We start from the raw sequence: 8,505 nt of genomic DNA on the forward strand, positions 1-8,505 counted from the left end.
CCTAATTGCCAGTACTTCCGCCTGAAAGACACTGCAAGCACTAGGGAGACGCACGGATCTTTCAATTTTAAGTCTATGAGAATATATACCATCTCCAACACCAAAATCTATTTCACTGCCTTCTGTATAGACTGTAGTGTCGAACTTGTTTAGTGAAAATCCCTTATTCCATTCTTTCCGAGATGGAAAGAGAGTGACAAAATATCTACTGAATGTTACCGTCGGGACGATGTAGTCAGTCCTCTTCGAGGTATACTGGGTTTGAAGCAGTAATAGACTGGCATGGCCATAAGCTTTTTCCTTCGAGCGACCCGTTTCATATAACCTAAATGCACTCATTGTTGCCATCTTCTTGATATGTAGATCTACCGGAATAACGGTTGTCAGAGCGTTCAGGGCCTCCCTAGGACATGGTGCTATTGCACCGACTGTTATTGCACAGGTTGATCTTTGTATTCTGCTAAGTAGTTTGATGTTGTAATCTCTCTCTTGAGCTTTCCACCAAGCTACCGAGCCATACGTTAAAATTGGTTGCATAACCGCCTTATACAACCATAATATATACTTGGGTTGAATACCCCATCTTCTTCCTAGCATACGTTTACAGGCATATAAAGCAATTCCTGCTTTCTTTACCCGTTTTTCAATGTTTAATTTCCAGCTAAGTTTGGAGTCCAGAATTACTCCTAAGTACTTTGCACTGGGTGAAAGTGAGAGGGTTTGTCCGTTAATGTTTGGTAGAGTAAAAATTGGTACTTTATATCTGGTCGTAAATAGCTTGAGTTCTGTTTTACGCGCATTTAAAATTAGGCCACAGCCTATAGCCCAAGAGTTAAGCCCGCTTAGCTACCTTTGAATGATCCCACTGATCGTATTGGGACACAGTCGTGATGCCATTAACACCACATCATCAGCGTACGCGACCACTTTTACCCCACCTCCATTAATTTTTATTAAGATTTTACTAATAACACATAACCAGAGGAGTGGAGATAACCCCTGTGGAGTGCCCCTATGGACTCTTTTTATTATGTTGATATTACCCATATTAGCTCTAATTATCCTGGTTTCTAGCATAGAGATGATCCAATTGCTGATACAATTTTCCAATTTTTTTATTAAATGCGCCTTCTATGTCAAGAAAAGCTGGCATGGTGTACTGTTTGCTTGCTAGAGACCCCTCTATTGTTCGGATTACCTCGTGAAGCGCTGTCTCCGTCGATTTGCCTTTGAGGTAAGCAAGTTGGGCAATTGATATACTAGAGCTTTCCAGCGAGCTTCTAATGTGTATGTCTAAAAGCCGTTCAATTGTTTTTAAAAGGAAGGACGACAGACTAATTGGCCTGAAGTCCTTCACTGATTCATGTCCCCTTCTGCCTACCCTTGGTATGAAAATGACTCTAACAGGTTTCCAGCTATTTGGAGTATAACCTAGGTTTAGACACGCTTCGAATATTTTCATTAGCCATGGCAGAATATTATCAAGAGTTTCCTGTAACAACTTAGGAAAAATCCCGTCAGGGCCTGGAGATTTGAAAGGTGAAAACGATTTGATTCCCCATGCAACCTTCTCTTTTGTGCCTATTACATCCGCAAGATGCTGTGGGTCATTGTGGCTCCACCGAATTCTCCCAACATCGCTATCATGAGCGCTACATCCCGGAAAATGAGTATTTAGGAGAAGTTCTAGAGACTCTTCTGCCGTAGAAGTCCAAGTACCATCTGGCTTCTTGACCCAAGAACCCATTGAATGATCTTTGGACAAAATACGGCTGAGCCTCGTAGAAGCTCTGGTAGGTTCGATCGAAGAACAAAAATCTCTCCAGCTCTCCTTCTTGGCGGCCTTAATTGCCTTTTTGTACTGTCTCCGACTATCTCTGTACTGTTGCCAATTAAAGATTAAAATTTGATCTGGCTTCATCCCTTAATTTCGAGAGCTCATTGCTCCACCAGGGAGGATATGTTTTTTTCTATATTTAATTGGACACGACGTCTTGTAGGCCCTACTGAATGTCTTCTCCAATGTTGTAACCCTACTCTCAAGGTTTGTTTACCCTTGCCGAACTGTTTTCGGACAATAAAGTAACATCAATCACTTCCGCCCATCCCCTAAAGTACTCCGTACTAGGAAAGGTGAAAGTGTGGGTGTTACCTCTGCTGCATACCGTCAGGTTAGTATTAAAAATAAAGTCGTAAAAAGACTCACCTCGTTCGTTCGTCTCCGAGCTGCCCCATAGAGAGTGCCTTGCGTTGGCAGGGCTCCCGAGTAGCAGGTTCATATTTCTAGCTTCAGGCACAAGCCGATGAGCCTCCTCGGGTGGTGCTGGCCGATCATGTGCCATGTAGATGGAAGCCAGTATGATGCTGACACCGTCAGCGGCTTCTAACTCCACAGCCATCCTGTGAACAATACGATGGGATTAAAAATATGCTCAAATGTTTCTTAGCTACAATACAAGATCTGGGGTTACTTTCAGTCCGTTTGTAGAAAAGGTTATGGTTGTTTCCAGAAAACCCCTTCACCTCGGGGTTCCTGGATTAATGCGATGTCGACGTCCTCCTCCGCCAGGAGAACGGTTAGGTTGTCCGTTGCAGTTCGCGAGTGCTGCAGGTATATTTGGACAACCCTGAGACCCATGCTGCTGGTCGTTTCACAATTTGACGGCGTTGCCAAGCTGCACTTCCGGGTGCTGCTCGGTAGCGCTATCGTTTTTGGTAGATGCGGCGTCGTGAGCAACTCGTTGGCGTCGGCGTTGCGTTTTCCTGACGCCAAACCGAAGTTTGTTGTACACTTTTCCCAGTTGCTCGATGCTCTCCTCCGATATTTGGAGAAGGAAGGACAAACTGTTCTTTTGCGGAGCCTCCGCTTTGATGATGCTCCAGTCATCCATCGGAACAGTACGGTTGTGTGCTTGCAAGTATGGAATTAGTTGCTTAGCTTCGAATGTTCCATGTTCGGTATCCAGATACTTATAGATAGGGAAACCATCAACAAGATTAATAAAGAGCTATAGGAAAGTTTTTCAAAAAAACACATGTCAAATTCAGAAAAATGCATGAAATTTTTATTTAAATCGATAGTAGACCGCGACTGCGCTTCAAATGGTCCATCCGCTTAGTCCAATTTTGGCATACTCTTTCCAATGTTCCGGCCGGTATCTCACATATAAATGCTTTAATATTGTCTTCCAATGCCTTAATTGAAGCAGGCTTGTCTGAATAGTCATGAGCTTTTACATAGCCCCACAAAAAATAATCTAAAGGCGTTATATCGCACGAACTGGGTGGCCAATTGACAGGACCCGAACGTGAAATAAGATGTTCACCGAAATCACCTCTCAACAAGTCCATTGTTACGCGTGCTGTGTGGCATGTGGCACCGTCTTGCTAAAACCACATGACATGCAAGTCAAGCTCTTGCATTTCGGGCAAAAAAAAGTTGGATATCATTTCACTGTAGCGCGAAGCTACAGGAATCGATCACTGTAATAACCAACTGGACTAGTTTGTGGAATATTAAACTTAACGACACTAAATCGATACACGTAAACTTTACAAACAAAAAAGTTATCAACAAACTCCATTCAAATATTTTCCGCAAACGTTCCCTATGCTTGTACAGCAAAGTAGACACTAAGCTCAGGGGGAAGGAACATATCAAAACCAAAGTCGCTGAACTCAATTTAAAATATAGAAACTTGTACTGGCTTATCGGCAGAACGTCTAAACTACGCATTGAAAATAAATTGTTAATTTACAAACAAATACTTAGGCCAGTGTGGAATTATGGAGCTCAATTGTGGGGATGCACCGCAAAAAGTAATGTAGAAATCATTCAACGTTTTCAAAACAAGGTAAGGGTGCGGCCAGAGTGAACGCTGATGCCGAGCCGAGCCGAGCCGAGCTTATTGACGCTTATTTTCATGCGAGAAGAAAATTTGTATATAACACAGTGAATGCGAGAATCAGCGCTGAAATTCTGTTTATTCCATGTGTTTTGCTCTTATGTCATTTAATTTTGTTGTTCATTTGTGTTTATAAAATTGCTGCACACGGTAATGGATTCATCTGATGACGAGTATTTTGCTTCTCCTAGTGTGATTAAAGCAATTATTAACACAAAAGAGTTTGGAAAACATCCAATTACACTAAAAAGGAATGAATTTGGTGAATTTCATCATTTATATAATGATTTTTGCATCACGATAATGCACCGTCTCACACTGCACTCGTTCTTCGGGACCATTTCGCCAAAAATTCCACGCATATCGTTCCGCAACCACCGTATTCGCCTGATTTGGCTCCGTGTGACTTCTGGCTATTCCCAAAACTCAAGAGACCACTACCGGAAATGGACTATTTGGCATGTTTCGGGGATTGGAAAAATCGTTGGCATAAGTGTATTTCATCGAGAGGGCACTATTTTGAAGGGGATGAAATTGATTTACAAGAATAAATGACGATTTTTCATTTTACAACCAAATTCACCTTACTTTTTGCCCACAGGTAAAAACAGAAAATATTAATCCTGGCAATCCCAATAAGGATAATGGAAAACTTTTATCAAATTATTGCATTGTCATCGGTTCTTGATAGGTGTGCAAAATTTCAAGTCGATCAGATTTTTAGAAGCCAGTGAAAATTAAGCTCACAGATTCCGTTACATACATACATACATACATACATACAACCCGACCTAATAAAAGTGTGTTAAAAACACAACTGCACTCTAAAAAGTAAACATCAACAATCCAAAAAAGCGAGCAAAACGCTTTGAAACTGTTTTCTCGCACTCATCGGCTTTGCTCTCTGCTCTTGTCGGCGCTCACTGTGTTATACACAAGCTTATTTGTATTGACTTGTATGTAACCAGTTTTATCGCACTGACAATCTTTATCGCACTGACAATCTCGGCTCGGCTTTCAGCGTTCACTCTGGCCGCACCCTAATCCGGGACATCGTAAAAGCCTCCTGGCATATACGGAATGCCGACCTACATAGAGACCTACAATTGCATACAGTCAATGAAATGACAAATCTCTGCGCTGTCAAGCATGCCAATAGGGTTGAGCAACACATCAATGCTGAAGCCTCATCTCTTTGCGATGAAGCAATATATACTAGGAGGCTGAAGAGGACGAAACCACTGAACCTAGTAGATTCATAATTTCACAAACTAAAATTGCTTGCTAGTTATATAACTAGGCTCACCATTCACAGTTACGTTACGATTCGCAGCATCTTTGAAGAAGTACGGTCAAATGTTACCTCCAGCCCATAAGCCGCACCAAACTGTGACCTTTTCTGATAGCTGTTGCAATTCTTCTGGCTGATCTTCACTCCAAAATCGACAATTCTGCTTATTTACGTACCCATTGATCCAAAAATGAGCTTCGTCGCTGAACACAATTTTTCTTTAAAAAAGTGGATCTTCGGCCAACTTTCCAAGAGCCCATTCACCAAAAATTCTGCGTTGCTGTAGCTCGTTCGGCTTCAATTCTTGCACCAGCTGTATTTTGAAAGGCTACACACCTAAATCCTTTCGCAAAATTTTCCACGTTGTTGAATAACAGAGGCCCAATTGTTGCGAACGGCGACGAATCGATAATTGATGGTCACTGGTCGATACAGCCGCGGTATTTTCTTCAGTTCGCACTCTACGTAAGCGTGTTGGTGGTTTGATGTCCAATAATATAAATTTTGTTCTAAATTTAGTCACAAAGCTCGAATAGCCGCTTCAGTGGGTCGATTAGACTGACCATAAAATGGAAGAAGCGCGCGATAAACTTTCTTAACAGAACACGCATTTCTATAATAAAATTCAATGATTTGCAAGCGTTGTTCGTTTGTAAGACAATTCATGGTTAAATTATAGACCAAACTGAAGATGTTTGACAGTGTAACAAAACACGAAACGTGCGTCAGCTATTTAAACCAACTGTTTAAAAATATAATAGCTAAAAAATCACCCTTTACAACTGCAAAACCTCACTACATGCGAACCAAGCAAACAGAAATGGCCGAAATGGAACAGCGGCCGATTAAAAAGCTTGTTAAGATTTAACAGGGAAGTTATAAGAAACATTATAGGGATATGAACTGGTCATTGTTTAATAGGCAACCACGCCAGAAGGTCAGACTCCCATACTATGTTTCTCTAGCTGTCTTAACTCAGTCAGACACCTTCTATGTGAGTGGGAAGGCTTAGCCAGAAAGGGGCTTCGCACTCTTAGTATTGCATTTTTAACTGATGTAACGGATATAGCGCATCTAAAACTACCACAATGGATCTACGACAGGTCTAAGTGTGTCATTGCGACAGCCACCCCACCCACCTACCTGCTCTACTTTCGGACAAATCATTGCACACCTTATGGAAGGGCAGTTGGATATTCTGCGAATTTGTGTACTTTTAAAGCCTCCGTGTTAAGGCGTTAACGTTTCGAAGCGTGAGTGTTATTGGCTGCTGTGACCCTCACTCGGATTTATGCCACTGCTAAAAAATGATCTGAGCCAAAGTCAACGCTTCTAGCGTCGGAGACTCCTTCGTCTAATTCCGCAAATCAATTTAGTGCTCGGTATAATTGATAGGAGATTGGCGTGTTGTTTTATGACTGTGAAATCGACTAAAAGCTCAACATTTTCATTAATGCGACCGACGAAGATTGCTCAGCTATTTGATGCTGTTTACACTACACCGTTACACATGGGCATGGTAAGGCTGCTGAAACGACAAACACTCCTGGCGGGGTAGAATAACACGCTTATGCTCGGGCAGTTCTTGCTGGAATCATAGACAGCCTAATTGTAAGACCAAACCAGCGAGAAGATGTCAGTCAGCATCTACCTATCATCTAAGAAATACCTGAATGCAGGTTGCTCACTTTCAATTATTTTTGAGGGATAGAATACACGACGACAAAAAAAGTCCTAAATCAATATCCGGAAAGACAATAGGCTTAAGGGGTAACACCACTGTACACGCGTAAAATAAACACGATTTTTAAAGAATTTTTTTGAATAGAAGGAAAGGGGAAACAATCACTCTGATTTGGGAAGTTATTACTTATATACTAAAATACAAAACTACAAAGTTTGATCGAAAAATTTTACAAAATGGCGGCATTGGAGACATTTTTGTAATGTGGTTTCTCTTGAAGGAGCTCCGCGGCACGCAGCACAGAGGGTGCAAATTTTAATCTGGAACAAAGAAACATTTTTTTTCTTAATCTAGATAAGAATAGCTAGAGAAACACGTAGGGGATTTAAAAAATATTTATTTTTGTGGAATTAGCAAGCATTTGAAGGAAAAAACTCTATTTTGGACTAAAAAAACGGCACTTAAATAATTATAACAATCGTTTAAATTAATCTATCGAAAATCCCCTACGCTCTTCTCTTAAGAAGGTTATTATACAGACGTAGTGAAAAACCTGATTAAAAATATTTAAAATTGTTTGAGTTATGCTGCGTGCCAATTTCAGAAAACGTGTTTTGAGAAAAACGCGTTTAAAGTTTGGAAATTTGGAGAAGCCGTTATGTAGCAGTTATTAACGCTTGGTTAAAAGTTAAAATATTTATGAAATAAACTTCGGTAACGTATAAAACTTTTTGTTCTGTATTTTAAAAGGTTCAAAGAATTTTTTAAGCTTATATATTAAAAAAAAAACAATTTTTTGAAATTTCTACAGTGGTGTTACCCCTTAAGTACTAGTCTGCGGAAATATGCCTTACCTACCGTAACATCTAGGAAGAGAAGTTCTTTGGAAAAAACCGAAGGAGATCGTGTACTTTCTTATATGATGATAAATGAACACTTAGTTTGAGGGATATCTACTTATACAACATAAATAAAAAAACTTTCGCATGATGTAATTTTCCATTTATTATAATATATTTAAGGTAATTTTTGCATTTTTCGTTTTTGAACCGGCTTTTTTCGTTTGTTTCATTGGTTTCAGCTGTATGTGGTACATATGTACGTCTCATCTCAGCTTGATAATATTTTTTGTATTAAACCATAGTTTCTAAATTATAGTGGAAATATTTTTGTTATGTAGATTTTTCAGCTTTTTTAGTTGGGTTTTCGCGTATCTACATATATTTTCACCCGTAGCTATTGTTTTTGCTTCTCTGCTATATTTCTGATGTTTGCTGACATAGCTGGTAATAAAACAAAGCGATTTTGGTTTAGTTTTTTAAGATTCTATAATATTTCCCTTACATTTTAATTAACAATTTAAGGAAAACCATTTGCCATTATATTTTTTAATTATATTTATATACGTCATTTTTTCATTATTTCTTCAGTTACTTTATTAATTCATGTGTTTAAATAATGTAATAATTAAGACTTTTCATTTTAGGTAAAGCATATTTGTATGTTTTATGGTGTATTTAGTTGCATGTTTTTGTTTTACGTTAAATCTTTGTGTTGCTGTAAACTCACAGCAAAATTAAGCGTTCAGCGTTATTGTAGTTCATTCGGATGTTTTTAATTTTTCA

Source organism: Anastrepha obliqua, chromosome 2 (assembly GCF_027943255.1).
Source record: "Anastrepha obliqua isolate idAnaObli1 chromosome 2, idAnaObli1_1.0, whole genome shotgun sequence".
NCBI lineage: Eukaryota > Metazoa > Arthropoda > Insecta > Diptera > Tephritidae > Anastrepha > Anastrepha obliqua.